This window comes from Pholcus phalangioides, unplaced genomic scaffold (genome assembly GCF_987345545.1).
Source record: "Pholcus phalangioides strain wild (caught in Gottingen) unplaced genomic scaffold, Ppha-v1.0 ptg000007l_1, whole genome shotgun sequence".
Classification (NCBI taxonomy): Eukaryota; Metazoa; Arthropoda; class Arachnida; order Araneae; family Pholcidae; genus Pholcus; species Pholcus phalangioides.
Window position 1 is genome coordinate 7,241,429 of NW_028301600.1, and position 16,409 is coordinate 7,257,837.

At 37.2% G+C, this 16,409-nt stretch overlaps 1 protein-coding gene across 3 annotated transcripts in view; it reads left to right on the forward strand.

The window, feature by feature from the left end:
- LOC149084868 (beta-1,3-galactosyltransferase 1-like) overlaps positions 1 to 16,409 on the forward strand; it is a 118,737-nt gene that overhangs the window by 74,929 nt on the left and 27,399 nt on the right. The window contains exon 1 of one of the 3 annotated variants that reach the window (XM_089232594.1): positions 5,493 to 5,654. The exons of the other annotated variants lie outside the window; for them this stretch is intronic. The gene's annotated coding sequence lies outside the window, so the exon portion shown is untranslated. Of the gene's footprint in view, positions 1 to 5,492; positions 5,655 to 16,409 lie in introns of those variants that run through there. 3 annotated transcript variants of the gene reach the window in all.

The window sequence follows — 16,409 nt, forward strand, 5'->3', positions numbered from 1 at the left end:
AAAAAAAAAAAGTAATTCTGATGTTATATACAGCTAAATATATGAAAGCTGCCAACAAATGAGAGAGAGAGAGAGAAAGAGTGTGTTGTCATGAAACGTCACGACGCCAAAGTCGTTATTACAGAGCGAAAATAATAAAACTTCTCCCCGATTTTGGACGTTTGGAGCCGAGAAAAGAGCAAATATTTGCAGAGCACTTAACGTAATTGCATGCAATCACTATAGCCATACTTTTCCGCTGGAATGAAGACAGTTTGTCAATACTTGGTTCTTATGTGCTTTCGGAATACAAAACAAAATCGTGTATCGAGCTTCCCAATGAACTAAATTAAATACAACGTTTAATGTTTTAAGGGTAAAAAATGATCACAATTGTTGTATGATATAACGATAATAAGATTTCAAATGAATAATTCTAATTTCGCTTTCACATCGTCTCTTTTATGCCAGGAACATGAACGTGCAAATTCTTGGGAAAAAAAGAACTCGGGAAATGGCGTTTGGCGTTTACTTTACCCATGTTACTCTATGGATGTTATTTTCCTGAAATTTTGTTTGCATTGTTTCATTAGGGATACGGATTCCCGATTCTGGCAAAACTTGATACAAACAAAAACTTCTGGCAAACCCCGATAGCAAAATAAGGAATCCAACCATCTAATGAATCGAAAAAGTGAAAATTTACACATTCATGTTTCTGACATAAGGGGGATGATATATGCTTGAAGTTCTTTCTCTTACTCTTTGGTGACAAAAAGCATTTGGAATTTACGGTACTCAAAATACAGGGTGGTAAAAATAAACAGACACTTGTTTTTTTTACTATTAATTTTTATTCCAACCTCTCTCTCTGATAAAAGCTACATGTGATACGCAGCGGTCTGATTCTGCACTAGATGCTTTTTATAATCTGGATCATAGGCAAAAAATTTGCTTTATTTGTCATTAATTAGCATCAGTGAAATCTAAAGTAGCGGTGTTCAACCTGCTGCCCAACAAATAATCTTAAACTAAAACTGATAAATAATTTACTTATACAGGGTTGTTACAAATAAACTAACACTACTTAGACGTATGCAATGCCCATTCTGATGGAGGTATTTTGATGAAACTTGGTATATAGGATATATGGACCATGGGGGAAAAGTAAGATTCAATAGAAAAAAATCAAATTTTTGACCACCAAGTGAGAAAGAGGCATTTTTTTTTATCGCAGTTATATTTTTCCCATGGTCTAAGTAGCGTATATACCGAGTTGCAATAAAATACGTCCACCATAACAGCGCTATCTATATAGGTCGAAGTAGTGTCAGTATAATTCAACTGACACTACTCAGCTTAATTATACTCACACTACTCAGCTTAATTATACTGACACTACTCAGCTTAATTATACTCACACTACTCAGTTTAATTATACTCACACTACTCAGTTTAATTATACTCACACTACTCAGCTTAATTTTACTCACACTACTCAGCTTAATTATACTCACACTACTCAGCTTAATTATACTCACACTACTCAGCTTAATTATACTCACACTACTCAGCTTAATTATACTCACACTACTCAGCTTAATTATACTCACACTACTCAGCTTAATTATACTGACACTAGTTCGACCTATGTAGTACCCGTTGTGGTGGTCGTATTTCATTGAAACCTAGTATATACGTTACTTAGATTATGAGAAAAATATAACAGCGATAAAAAGTGCCACTTTTCACCTGGTGGTCAATAAAAATTAATAGTAAAAAAAAAACCAATAAAGCATTATTTAAAGTTTTCAAATGTTGGTTCTTCTATTCCCATATATACGTCATTTTTTTCTAAAAAAAATTTAACTAGCAATCGATTCCTCAAAATATCATTGATGTTTATACGGATAACTACCTGAAATTCGCACGTGCGGATTATACAAAGACTTTTTCTCTCAAAGCAGCGAAATTTGCATTCGCGAATTATAGGCAGGAAATTACGGTACATTGACGGCCTTTGGTTTTTCTTAGGATTCAAATGCCAAACTTTTCGGGCTCGCATCAGTATACAAGTCGTTTTCAAAAGCCATCGTAAAATTTGGAAGTATAATCAAAACGAAAGACCATCACTGAGTAGTAGAGCCATGAATTGTGAAGAAGCGTCGTTCGTCTTACGTCCCATTATGCGAAAGATGGTCTATACATGTACACATGCCACATTAGATGATGTAAATATACGAGTCGCTTCACGAATATCTTTCATGGTCAGAAGATGGCAGTCGTCACAAAACAGCAACGCGGCATTGTTCTTGTCTGTTTTCTCCTACTGGATTCGATTATTTTACTGGAAAACCAACGGTTTGAGATGGTTTCCAAGCAGACACAGATACCCCTCTACTACAGTCAACATTACACACGTTCCAGGGGATGATGCCGTAATAGTAAAGAGATGAATAGCAATAATAAAACAAAAAAAAAAACCCATATTTTTGTTGTAACGTAAAAAAACTAGGAAGTATGTTTTCGAAGAAAATCACGCACATAAAACATAAGTCTAATATGAGATTTCTGCCGCTAAAATTTATGCTTTCACGCAACTTCATCGCTTTTTATAGCAGTGTATTTCGTGCTCCACTGAATCTATTGTATACTAATAAGTCACTGGAATAGCAGTGAAAATTTTTTAGCTGTCATAAAATCCCAAATGAATGAATAAATAGACACAGTTGACATTTTCGACAAAAAATCTCACGAGTCACAAAATTTCGATGTGAATCAATCGATTACGGTTTCAAGTTCAATATTATTATTTTTTACTCTTTTTTCAGTCGATAATGGAAAAAAGAAACAAATGTAAATAAGAAAAAAATTTACCTTGGGAAATCTTTTGTTTAATTAACTTCTTGAAGTAAGTATTAGAGGATCCTTGTTGGAGAGGTCTACGTGGATTGAAAACAAAGATAAAGATTTATGCTGATATTAATGGTAAAATCTTGGGTACAGGCACAAATATGTTATCATTTTTCTGTTATCACACAGGTTTACAAGGAACAGACCTTTAATCTTTCAGCTTGTATTTTGTCCTCCTTTTTACACCGCAGTCTAAAAAAACTACTATTCGTAGAATTTTTTTTCCATTGATAGAAAACACGAGCAAGAATTTTACGAGTAAAAGTGAGAAAAAAAATTTATTACATGGAATTGTGGAACGGTCTCGTATCAATTTTAAGGGGGAAAAAAGAGGTATGGTAAACGTACCAACCCAACACATGCAATGCTTTGAATCACGGCTTGGGCGTGGAAGCATTTGAGCTGCCGTTCGGTTTAGCTGAGGATCTCGGTCTAATTAAGTCACGTATGCATTATTTAAATGACCATGTGATGATGGCGAAATGACCTTTTGCTGATATTAGCTAAATAATGAAGTCTGTAAATGTTCACGGTGAAGATAATCTCCTGAACTCGGGTGGGCTTAAGTATTTAGCGGCCCGGTGCAAAAACAGCTTAGCGGCCCTCTAAAACGATTTCCCGGTGTCCATGAATGCCCTGGTGCAAGCCAGGTTTACATATGCACCCGTGAGAATGAATATCAAACTATTATTTCATGGTCATAAAAAAAAGAACATTCGACAATAAATTTGGACGATAGTGCCCATTGCTCTGCTAAAAAATTGCACGTGTGCCCCTAAGTACTTAAAGGTTGGGGGGGGGGCTGTCGGTGTTAGAGAACTGATTATCTACCCAGGGCCGTAACTAGATACTCTTCCAGCGGGGCAAGCATGCATCATGACTCCCTCGTGTAATTTTGAATAATTTTAAAACTTCAATTCAGCGTCCCCTTTGGTTCAGCGCCTGGGGCACTAGATCCACCTGCATTATTCTCCTGGCTTGTGGGAGGAGGTTCTGTGAAAACCCTAGGCCAGATGGTTCGATTCCTGAATTTTAGAGGTCTTGGAATGGCCCCCACATCCTTCAGCAGAGCCCCTAGGCCAGGATCTTTGGTGGGCCCCCCGTAATGAATTTATAGTATGAAAAAACAAAGTGATATAAGAATCGTATCAGGCTAGTGACCTGTCAGCCCCACCTTTGTGGGAGCCGTGGGTCTTCAACAGAATTTGTTGAAGCTATTTGCTTTGTTAACGTTAAGTACGTTTAAATCAAAATGTAAGCAAAGTATTTTCATTAGAGGGTCGTTTTGTGCCCCTAAACTTTTACGGCCTGGTGCGGCCGCACCCTTCGCATTTGCCTCAATCCGGCTCTGTCTGAACTTGAAAGCTAAATTGTAAAAATGAACCTTTTTTTTTAATTTTAGGAGCTTTTCTTTGATTAACCAATTTGTATCCACTGTACTCATTTGAGTAGAGCGAGAATTTGGCTTTTTGTATAATTTTTTAGCCTTGTGGCTAGATCTTGTATTAACAAGTGAAGAGCGACATTCATGTCATAGATTTTGTATATTTTACCACGTATAGATAACAACCCTACTCAGAGATTTTGGCATCGAAAAATTCTCGAGAAGCCATTTTTGGTTTATAAATTAACTCTTGAAGTTGATGTATTTTATTATCTCGTGAGTACTTTTGGTTTACCACCTTATATTATCGAAAATAAATTGTTATTTTCATGCAAGTGATTCTTTTGTACCTGATTATTTAGATTATAGTTTAATGCGAATAACTAACGCTAATCGATATCGTTCCAATTCAACTTTTATTTCAAATATTTCGTCATATTTTGCTGTCCTTATTAATTGAGGACACTTGTCGTCCAGTGTCATACTTGCTGTTGATGTATTTAAAGAATCTCTTGGAATATTCCTAATTTGTGCAATTTCAAAAAAATATCCAATATTGAAATGGAATTCAAAGTGCATCAAGGTGCGTGAATAAATGGGTTTAAAGCATGGTTTGTTTAAAAAATCGTAGTATCAGTTCTGATTTATATGGAGGACCCCTTATGCAACCGATGCCCTCGGGTCGTGCCCGGGCAGGCCCGTGCGTTAAGACGGCCTTGGTTGTAGCGTCTCTCATATTTTTGGATTAATTTCAAGAAAAGAATCGCAAAATTTAATTTTGAAATTAAATGAAAAAAAATATTTCAACTCATTCAATAAAAGAAATAAAATGCCATTTCAATAAATTTCAAGCTTTCTGTAAAATATATTTCTGATAGAAATCTATAGTATTTACTTTTAATTGTAATAAATAATTCTTAGAACATATTCATTCTCTTCTTCATGTATTATTAGATTTTTAGTACTTATATCTCTCGGTTCTTCGTTGAATTTATGAATTTTAAATTCCGTGGTTTTTTTTTTGAATACGTTTTCAACAATTTATTAATTATTTTTTTAAAAATTAAGATGCACAGCAACCCTATCTGTAGATATGGTGCCAAAAAACTGCGATGAATAACCATATAATAGAGAACCAAGGCCAAGTTGGCGAGAAACGAGATAGATTCGTTCAGAGAGAATAGCTTGTGCTATCGGAGAATTTTACTCTCCTGGCCAGAGCTCGTTCACGAACCAAAGAGGTATCAACCGGCTCTCTAACTGATCATCTTTGATGTCAGTCGATCAACTGCTATGTATATATGATGTTGTCTAGTGATCTAATGTAATCGTATAAAGAGGATTATCAGAAACGATGCCGAACAAGTTGATTTGATCGGTAAGTTGTTGTTGATTTTTTTTTTTTTTTATATAATTTAATCCCGTTATTTGTTGTCCGACAACAATTTCGTTAGTACGATCTCTCCAGCATATAATTAGATGATATTGATATTTTTTTTTCTCTTTGAAGTGAAAGATCCCAGCATCTTTAAAGCGAGAGAGATCTTGTACATATGCATCAATGATAGAGACATCATTTCACACGCTTAAATACTTGGTGTTAATTGCATTGAGGCTCGAATGTCACGATTAATTTAGATAATAATGATCGATAATAAAGGCAATATTTTTGTTGTCAGTAAGGCTAATGTTACAAGGAACCTCTCGCCAATAATTTCCGGCAAATGTCCAACATAATGGACTCTCCTTTTAAATAGAGCGGCGAGTAAATAAAATAAATGACATCCGAACCGGATGGACCGCGATACCAAAGAGAATAGAGATTAGACTCATAAAACCGGAAATATCCAATATATATTGTTGTGTACGGAATACATTAAAAATTAATCTGAATCCGAAACATAAATTTACTCTCATTTACAACGTACAGTAATACACCGAAGTTACGCGATAGGTGGGACCGTAAATAATCGAAAAATGTCCTGGTGCAATTTTACATACACATTAAATACTGGTTAATTGGAACCGGAGAAACACTAGGTTTCCCCACCCCCCCCCCAAAAAATGAAATCAGTTTTTCCTACATCGTAATTAAAAAATTCCATTAAAATTTTTATCGCACTCTAAAATATGTAAAAACAAACAAATAGAAATACGAAGTCCACAACAGGCAAAATGCCGTACGAGGTGGCTAAAAAAAAAAAGATGCCCATAAAAAATATAAATGTCAGATACATTTAAACTGCATCAAATATACAACAGACCAATAAGAGCAATAAAAAAACCAATAATTATAATAAAATATAAATACACTGCCCATAAAAAAATATGGTTGTCTTATGTAAGTATGGATAGCTTCTCGATTCATCCCACTATGTCTATCGCGCTTCTTTTTAAACTTATCAATTGTGTTAGAATTCACGACCCCCGGACGTGAGAGCTTTTCCATTTATTAGCAAACCTATAGTGAACACTCCCTGCGACACCACAACCTGGAATTGTCCCTTGCTGAATGATACTCGTGTGTGTCTCCTTGTTGAAGCAGTTGATTGGTGGTGTATTCCTGATTCGTGGTCCATCCTATTCAACCCGTAGAAAATTTTAAACGCTTCGATCATATTCTTCCTCCCCGACAACTGCGTTCTTCCAGTGTAAACATATTCAAGAATTCCCCAGGTTGTGGTGTTGCAGAGAGTTTTTCTCTAATGATTTTTTGTTAATAGCTTACCTCCATGGGGTCGTGAATTCTAACACCGTTGACGCGTTTATAAAGAAGTACGATAAATATAATGGGATAAATCGATCCATAAGACAACGATAATATTTTTTATGGGTGGTGTATAGTATTGTAATAGTAATAGTGGTGTATATAGTATTACTTTATTAGGTTTTTTTTTTTCCCGTGATAAATGTTTTTTATTGGGTTGCTGTATTTTGGTTATGTTGACATCCATATTTTTATGGGCATTTTTTTTTTTTCAGCGACCTCCTTGATCAATTTGTCTGTTGTTGCCTTTGTGTTTGTAGTTATATTTGTATAAAACAAGTCTTTCTTCATAGCTCACCTCGTCTGTAGTATAATATTTGTTAATATTTTAGTTAATACAAAGAAAAAATGTTTCAGGTGTTCATTGGCTTACGCAAAGGGGGGGGGGAGGTTGGAGTTCTAACCCCCCAAGCCGAAATTATAGTGTTATTTTGCAGGAAAAAACGTAAACCCCCCTCTTGAGAAGAAAAAAAAATTGAAACCCCCCCTGAGAAAATTCTGCGTACGCCTATGCAGGTGTTAGAGCAGAGTAATTTTGTAATTAAGCTTTTGTTTCTTTGCATAAAAATCAATCAAGTAAACAAACTTCAAAGAGTGTCAAAATTTATTAGAATGCCAGCAGTGGATTGTCAATGAAAATCAAATAATATTATTTTGAACGAACTTTTTTTAAGACCGGTAATAACGTTTGACTCAACGTATTAAATGCTGATCAAACCATTCTTTTAAAAATAGAATTCATTTCAAATGGTTCTTAGGCCCAAATTAATTTCAAAGTATCTGGCAAGGTGTAGACCTTGAGCTACTCTCTTCCCTGGTTTCTTCTTCCAGCTCCTTAAAAATCAGCTCAGCTTCGCTACATGTAGCATTCTGATTATACAATACGTTCTCACCTAATTATCAACTCATATTTAAAATATTGTTTCTATCTTAGCTATAATCCCACAATGCTTGCGAATTGTGCTGAATTCAACAACCGCATTTGTCACAGAAAATCGCGTAAATCGAGGTACGACTATATATTTTGACCGAATTCAAGACTCAATGGTACGATATAACAAGTAATTAGTCGGCACTAATTCGAATAATCACGGCATGTTCGTATGGACCATCAACTAAGTTGATATACAGGGTGGTCCAGAAGTCCTGGCGTGATTTGAAAAATATATTTTAAAAATCTATTAAAGATAAAGACAAACGGTTTGAAGCATTTGAAAGAAAAGGTTTCAAAGTTTTCTTTTCAAAATTACAAAATTTCTACATGCGCACTTATAATGACACGAAGGATGTCAAGACTGTAAAGCATTTCTTGCCATGCTATTTGTAAAATGGGTGTTACAAAGAATGGAATTAAAATGAATGGAAGTAAAATAATCGTCAATAATCGTCAATAATATCGTAAATAATCAGAATCGTCTTCGCCGTCGTTGGGAACGGACGTGCTATTATCGCGCTCCGCTCACCGACCAATAGAAGAAGTTTTATCCGAAACCGTTGCCGGGGGATTACCGAAGGATTATCCGTCACGCCAGTGCGCCATTTTGTGTCTTTCTTTGTGTTTTTCTTCGTTCTCGTGAGTTTTACTTAGCGTGTTGTTTATTTTTGGGTCATATCCTGCGGTGATTTTCTTTTTTTTTTAGCGCACGTTGGATTGTGAGATAAGTGGTTTTTTTTTATTATATTGCTCTCATTTTTTTTTAAATTTTCGTTGTGTATTTTCGATCGACTTATATTTATTTTTCTCGTTCGCATTTCATTTTCGTTGTTTTTTCGCCAGGTTCGCTCGCTTCTTTGATATAAGTTCGTAGGTTTTTGGACGTTAGTGTTAGCAAACAGTGTATACTTTTTCCCGGGTACTCTCAATAACTTTGTTTTCCTTCCATTTGGGCCTATTGTTGTAGTGTTAGTGTTTTGAGATAGTTAGCTAATTCTAATAAGTATAAATTGTACTTCGTAGCTTAATACTTTTTTTAGAGGGTGTTGTATTCTTTATATACATATTTATTTTATTCTTCGTGATTTAGTGCTGAGCATTCTACTTTACGTAATTTTTTCGTATAGTCTCTTACGTATATTTTGCATAGTAATGTATTTTACATTATTTTAATTTCCAGTTAACGTTTCTCATTTTCCTATTGTTAAGTATTATTATTATTATCTAGCTTTAGCAATAGTGTTAGTATGCCTCGACTAGTGTTGTGTAGAGCTTGCGACGGGAGGTTTCCCTGGTCTAGGGGTATAGTAGCTGATAGTTTCAATTGTAAAGGGTGCTTGGATAGAAAAAGGCTGGAACTCGAGGTCGAAGCTTTACGGGAAAAAGTTAGGGTGCTAGAGGGCCCGGTTATAACGGACCCTCTGGTCGTCGAGCGACCTGTTGATGAAGAAGCAATCTCCACGAACAACGACATTTTAGAGGGCGAATGGGTGGTCGTGGATGAGGTAGAGGGGGATAGTGATAGGGGTTTAATCATCGGCGATTCTATGGTTAGGGAACTTGGGAACCGAGTGTGTAGGGATTTTCGGGGTTTCGAGCGCTGTTGTCTTCCTGGGGGGAAGATTGGCAACGTTCGAGACGTTTTTCATCGCCGAAAGTTGCCCTTGCGGGTGATTCTGTGAGTGGGAACAAATCAGGTAGGAGCGAATATTAGTGAGTCTCTGTCAGAATACCGGGATTTACTATTATCCGCTAGGGAGGGGGGTTCAGATGTGGCAGTGATTCCAGTGCTGCCAAGGGGTAGTAGGGGATATAGGAGTAGGATCCACCAATTCAATATAGGCCTGAAGGACATTTGCTCCTCACTTGGGGTCACGTTCTTGGAGCTTCCCGCATTTACCGATAGGTGGCTTCGTTCGGATGGGATCCATCTAAATAAGAGAGGGGTCTGGGAGGTTTACGATGGTCTTAGGTCAGGTTTTTTACTCCCAGACCACGTAGTCGGGAATGCGGGTTAGTTAATGATAATCACAACAGTATTGACGGGGAATTACCCACCTCTGACTTGGATGGCTTCTCGATTGACAACAAACCACCGGGCAAATTAAAATGTGTGTTAATAAATTGGAGGAGCTTGGGTAATAAGAAAGATTTTCTAGAAACTATGATAGTTGTGGAGGGCTTGAATCTTATAGCCATTACAGAATCTTGGGCAAACGATGGGGATGAATCTTTCTTACACTTCTCAGGATACGATACTTTTTTGACAAATAGATCTGATAGGAAAGGGGGTGGAGTGTTGATATACGTGAAATCATGTTTGAAGGCTAGAGAGTGTAACGTGCAGAGAAGTGATATTGAAACCATATGGGTTGAACTTGAGAACAAAAGACGTCATAAGCTTATTGTTGGGGTTTGTTACAATCCACCGAATAGGGATCAAAACTACATCGCCAAAATGCATGATGAAATTTCCTACATGTGTAAGCGAAAGAGGGTTCTCATACTAGGGAATTTCAATTACCCGGGTATTGATTGGGAGAACCTTTCATCTGGAAATCAGTATGAAAGAGACTTTCTTAAGTTGGTGCTCGAAAATTTTTTGTATCAGCATGTATCAGAAGCCACTAGGGGTACTGCTATTTTGGATTTAGTTCTTACTAGTTCTGAGGATCTAGTTGAACATGTTTCGGTGGGGGAAGAGTTTTCTTCCAGTGATCATCGTATCGTCAGATTTCACTGTAACTTTTCCTCGGGTAAGGTTGATAACAAAAGACTGGTTCCTTGTTTTCGGAGAACTAACTTTGATGTTTTGCGAAGAAGGTTAGCGGAAGTTTTCAAAGACCGGTTGGAATCAGTAGGGGTGGTAAGTCAATGGGAAGAATTTAGTACGAAGCTGTCCTCTGTTTTGCCCGACGTCATACCCTTTGTTCGAAAAAAGCGTGTTTGTACATCACACCCTCTATGGTTCACGGATAGCGTGCGGAACCTTTATCTTGAAAAGAAAAGAGCATTCAGAGAGTATAAAAGTGGACGAGGTGACCTATCATTGTTTACTGATAAAAGAAGACTGTTGAAGAAAGCGATAAGGGATAGTAAAACGGAAGTTGAATCTAGGTTGGCAGATAACATTGGCTCTGACCCAAAATCATGTTTTCGATACGTCAATAACGGATGTAAGGGGACAGTTGGCCCCCTCTCGATAGGAGGCTCTAAGGTAGAGAGCAATGTAGGCATGTGTAGTGCTTTCAATGACTTTTTCGCGTCGGTTTTTAATAGAGATAATGATATTCGATATACGGGTGTTGCATGGGGTAATAAAACGCTCAACGATATTCAAGTGGAAGACGTGGAGGTCCTAAATCTTCTAAGAAATGTATGTGCAAGCAAAGCACCAGGACCAGATGATATCTATCCCAGGGTTCTCAGGGAAGGTGCTAATGAATTGTTGGGGCCAGTCGCACAGATATACAGGAGTAGTGTTGCTGAGGGTATCGTCCCGAGAGATTGGAAACTGGCTAACGTTGTTCCGATATTTAAGAAGGGTAGTAGAGAAGTGGTGTCTAATTATCGTCCAGTGAGTTTGACGAGCGCCCTCTCGAAAATTTTGGAAATTATCATCAAAAGGCAGTTTGTGAAGTGGATAGACGAGAATAATGTATTGTCGGATAATCAGCATGGGTTCAGGAAGGGGAAGTCATGTGTAACTAACCTCCTTTGCTTCTATGATTACGTGACTAAGGCTTTGGGTAAGAGTAAAAATGTCGACGTTGTTTACCTTGATTTCCAGAAGGCATTCGATCGGGTCCAACATAGCAAACTCTTGAAGCGTTTACACGAGATTGGAATAGGGGGCAACTTGCTGAATTGGATAGAATCGTGGTTAAGAGATAGGTCGCAACGTGTTATGGTGAACGGGGAATTCTCTGGTTGTACAGACGTCACAAGTGGAGTTCCTCAGGGAAGTGTCCTTGGCCCCATACTTTTTTCACTTTTTATCGACAAACTCGATCAGGGTATCGATGGAATTACTAGCAAATTCGCAGATGATGTGAAGCTAATGGGGGTAATCGGAAATGAAAGCGATAGGGAGTTGCTCCAGACCAACTTAAACAAAATTGCAGCATGGGCAAATGAATGGAGCATGACGTTTAGCGTAGATAAGTGCATGGTCGCTCATTTTGGTTCGAACAACCCACGGTTCTCTTACGAGTTGAATGGTGTCACTATCCCGGATGCAACTTGAGTCACCGATTTGGAAATTCTTAATGACGAGCGACTTAAGTTTTCTGAACATTGTTCAGCGGTTGTCAAAAAGCGAATAGAATGCTTGGTCTCATTTTCAAAAAGGTCTCTTCGCGTTCTCCTAAAGTCATTCTTCCGCTTTTTCGAGGCTTAGTTCGTGCTGGACTGGAGTATGCTGTAAGGTTTTGGAGACCATACCTACAGAGGGACATAGACTTGGTTGAAGGGGTGCAGAGAAGAGCTACGCGTGTCCTTATTGGCACACAGGGCTTGAGTTATGAAGAAAGACTTCATTTTTTGAATATGTTTACATTGGATGAACGCAGGTGTCGAGGAGATATGATCGAAGTGTTCAAAATTTTCAATGGGATGGATAGGATGGACCATGAACTTTTAGTACACCGCCAATCGACTGCTTTTAGAAGGGGACACCAGTATCGATTGTTGAGGGACAATGCAAGGTTATGGTGTCGCAGGGAATTTTTCTCCAATAGGGTTGTTAATAAATGGAATAGCTTACCCCCGGAGGTAGTAAATTGTAACACAATTGACACGTTTAAAAAGAAATACGATAAACATGTTGGGGTAAATCGAGAAGCTATCCATTCTTAGAATAAGACAACCATAAGTATTCTTTATGGGCGTTGTATAATATTTTATCATGTGTATATATTGTTTGTAATTTGTGTTAATTGCATTTTTAATTGGGTTGCTGTATTTTTGAAACATATGACATCCATATTTTTATGGGCATCTTTTTATCAGCCACCTCGTTGGGCATTTTGCCTGTTGTGGCGTTGTATTTGTATTTGTATAAAAACAAAATTTTGTTTTTTAAAAAATAATTTATTGATTTTATTTCTGTTGGGCTGTTTCTACTAAATTTTTTATCTGAATTTGTAAATTTTTTTTATTTTTTTCACAACTGTATTTGCATAAAACTCCGGGTGGTAAAGAGGTTCTGACCTGTTTTGAAAAAAATATTTCATAATAATAATAATAAAGATGAAGACAAACGGCATAAATCATTTAAAGGAAAAGGTTTCAAAGAGTTTTTAAATTTCCAATTCATATTTTACTTTCATCCTTACTTCAATTGTTTGTAACACCCATGTTGCAAACATAGCAAGAAATTCTATATATGCTCTTGACATCCTCCGCGTCACTAAAGGTGAGTATGTATAAATTTTACAGTAAATAGAATAAACCCTTTGAAGCCTTGTCTTTGAAATGCTTCAAGCCGTTTGCCTTTATCTTCGATAGATTTTTTTTTATATATTTTTTCAGGACTTCTTGATCACACTGTATAATACATAATTTAAAAAGAAGAAAATAACCAAAAATGATTTTTTTAGATTGTATTTGAATATTTTGAAAGGTGTAATGATGATCATATTACCTGTATCACATTTCACACTTCTACTTTTTCCGGATGGAATCCGTGTACTGCAAATGATATAACTATTCACAGCAATACCTCTCGAAGGCCTAGTCGATATTGCGTCATTTTTATGCAAACGCAGGTGCAAAATATGCCACAAAAGGTCTCCGTCAATCACATGACACTCTGAAATCAACGATACGTAGTTTTATTTCTTATATTCTACTTCCAATAGAGAGTGAGAGTGAGAAACAAACAACACACCTGACACACATTTGTAAATACGTATACTGTATAAATATCATAAACTACGTGTTTCTTGACAAACATGCTGTCATCAGTGGCATATGACGGACGCTTTGAGAAACATGATACTCTTATTAAGGGGAGTTGTTGATACCTTTAACGTGGTGAAAGACTGTGTTCTAATACAAATATTTATATATATATATATATATATATATATATATATAACCATGGATTTATTTCGAATTTTTCACACATGTTTTTTATTGTATGTACTATCCTATGCTGGTATAAATTTTTACACACCTTGGATAAATGATTTTTTGTAAATTTTCAAAAAAAAAAATTCATTAAAAACAGCTTGCACCATGATAAAATACCATGACATCAATGTAATTGAACAAAAATTGATTCAAAATAAAAGAAACTGTTCAGTTCATGAACTGAAGCAAAAGATTGGGACTTCATTGACTCAAACTTATTGAAAATCAAATTTTAAATTTAAAAAAAATTTGAAATTTAAAATTTTTAACTGTGGATTAATAATTTTAATAACCACAGGCGAATTTATTGTTTTTCCGCCTGTGGTCTTCACGAATTTTTCCGCCTTTCTCCCATTCTAGTCCTAAATTCCTAATTTCCTTGACTATCGTTTCCTCGAATTCGCCACCCTGTGCTATACTCCGCTGCAGCTTCCCTCACTCCTGCAGTCTGTCACAGTCCTCCTGTCTCTAAGTCACTCTTTTGGTTACGCCCATGCTCACACTAAGTAACTGTTTTGGTCATTCATATCCTTGCACACTGTTTTGGTCACTCACAAGCTTGTGGGTGCGGTAGCCCATAAGATACTCGCCTAAAGTGCCAAAGATGTGTCGAGGTGTCTGGAGTTCGGTACGCTTTTCCTCCTTGTCAGTAATTCTCCTGATGCAGGGGTACAACAGAAACGGTGGCATGACCACAGAAAAAGATTGCTTCCGCAGGGAGTCCCACACCAAGGGGTTAGCGCACCAACCTCTCTGAGTATAAAAAAAAAGCTGCCGCGTTCGGAATCACTTCAATAAATTGTAGGTCCCGGTCGCTTATAAACAAACCCTACATTACAGAAATTAAGCGCATGAAATGAGTGATGAACCATTACGTCAGTTAAATTTCTGCTGGTGAATTTTAACAATAGATATACTCAATTGTGCTTGAATACGATATCCGTAGTTGGAGCAATGGTTAGGGCACAGGGTACACGTACCAAAGGTTCTGTGTTCGATTCCCACTGAAACCCATCCGAGATTTTTTTTCCCCATTCTTCCGTCTTTGCTGTTGTCACATTTACCGATTCACTAAAAATAATTTCATTTTTTTTTCTGATTTAGTTAAATGGGGTTCAGGTGCATTAAGATGACAATAATAACAGTTCGCGAAGCTGGGATCTGCTATCATTTACTAATTCACTAAAAATGCTTTCAGTTTTCGTTAATGATCTTCGAAATTCAGTTTCACCAAAAACTCCGCCCCTCGTAACGTCTTATTATCTTCCTTGTTAGTAGTAACCAATCAACGGCGTGCTAATGCCTCTTGTGTTACTAAGAATGTAGGGATTGTAATTACGCATCCCGGTCTAATTAGCCCTCGTGTGTGGAAAATGACCGTGGTGCGACAAAAGGGATCAATGATCACATGCTTACACACTGTATTGGTCACTCACATACTTGCACACAGCTTTGGTCACTCACATACTTGCACACAGCTTTGGTCACTCACATACTTAAACACTGCTTTGGTCACTCACATACTTGCACAAGCACTAGGTCACCCGTTTGGTCGCTCACTGACATGATGATTCCTTGCTTTATTGGTCACTCTTTTGATCATTTACACGTTAACGCATGCTCTAGGCCAGTGGTACGCAATACGTGGGTCGCGACCGTCGCGTCAATAAACTAGGGAGTCGCGAGAGATTCTCCAAAATTAAAACTTCCGAATAAGAAATTCATTTTTATTTAAAAATACTGTATGTCAAAACTGAAGAATGCCTTTATTCAGCTGAGCTAATTACCATGCATCAGACAATGTAGGCCCAATTTTAACAAATTGTACTTGTACAATATTATTGGCTCAGTTATGCCAGAATCACGAATATGCAATGTCCTTGCAAAAAAAGAAACGTGGGACATATGTAGGGGCCGCTGATAGATTTTTTTTGGTCAAAAAGGGGGGGGGCGCTTCAAAAAGTTAGCGCACCACTGCTCTTGACCATTCTTTTGGTCATTCACAAGCTTGCTGGCGCTCTATGTCACTGTTTTGGACATTCACAAGCTTGCACACGTTTTAGGTCACTCACTGACCTAATCTCTTGCTGTCTGGGCAGAGGCGGATTTATTCAGGAATATGCAAACCTTGCCGTCCTTCTCCTATTCGCCCTTCTGAACTTACCGCCCTGGGCTACAGCCCGCTAGGCCCCCATGTATACGCCACTGTTAATAACCCGTTTTGTTCTTGTAAAAAGAGAATCGCTAAAATATAGGAAAATATCTTGTTTACCGAAGGAAAATGTTGTGTGTCGTTA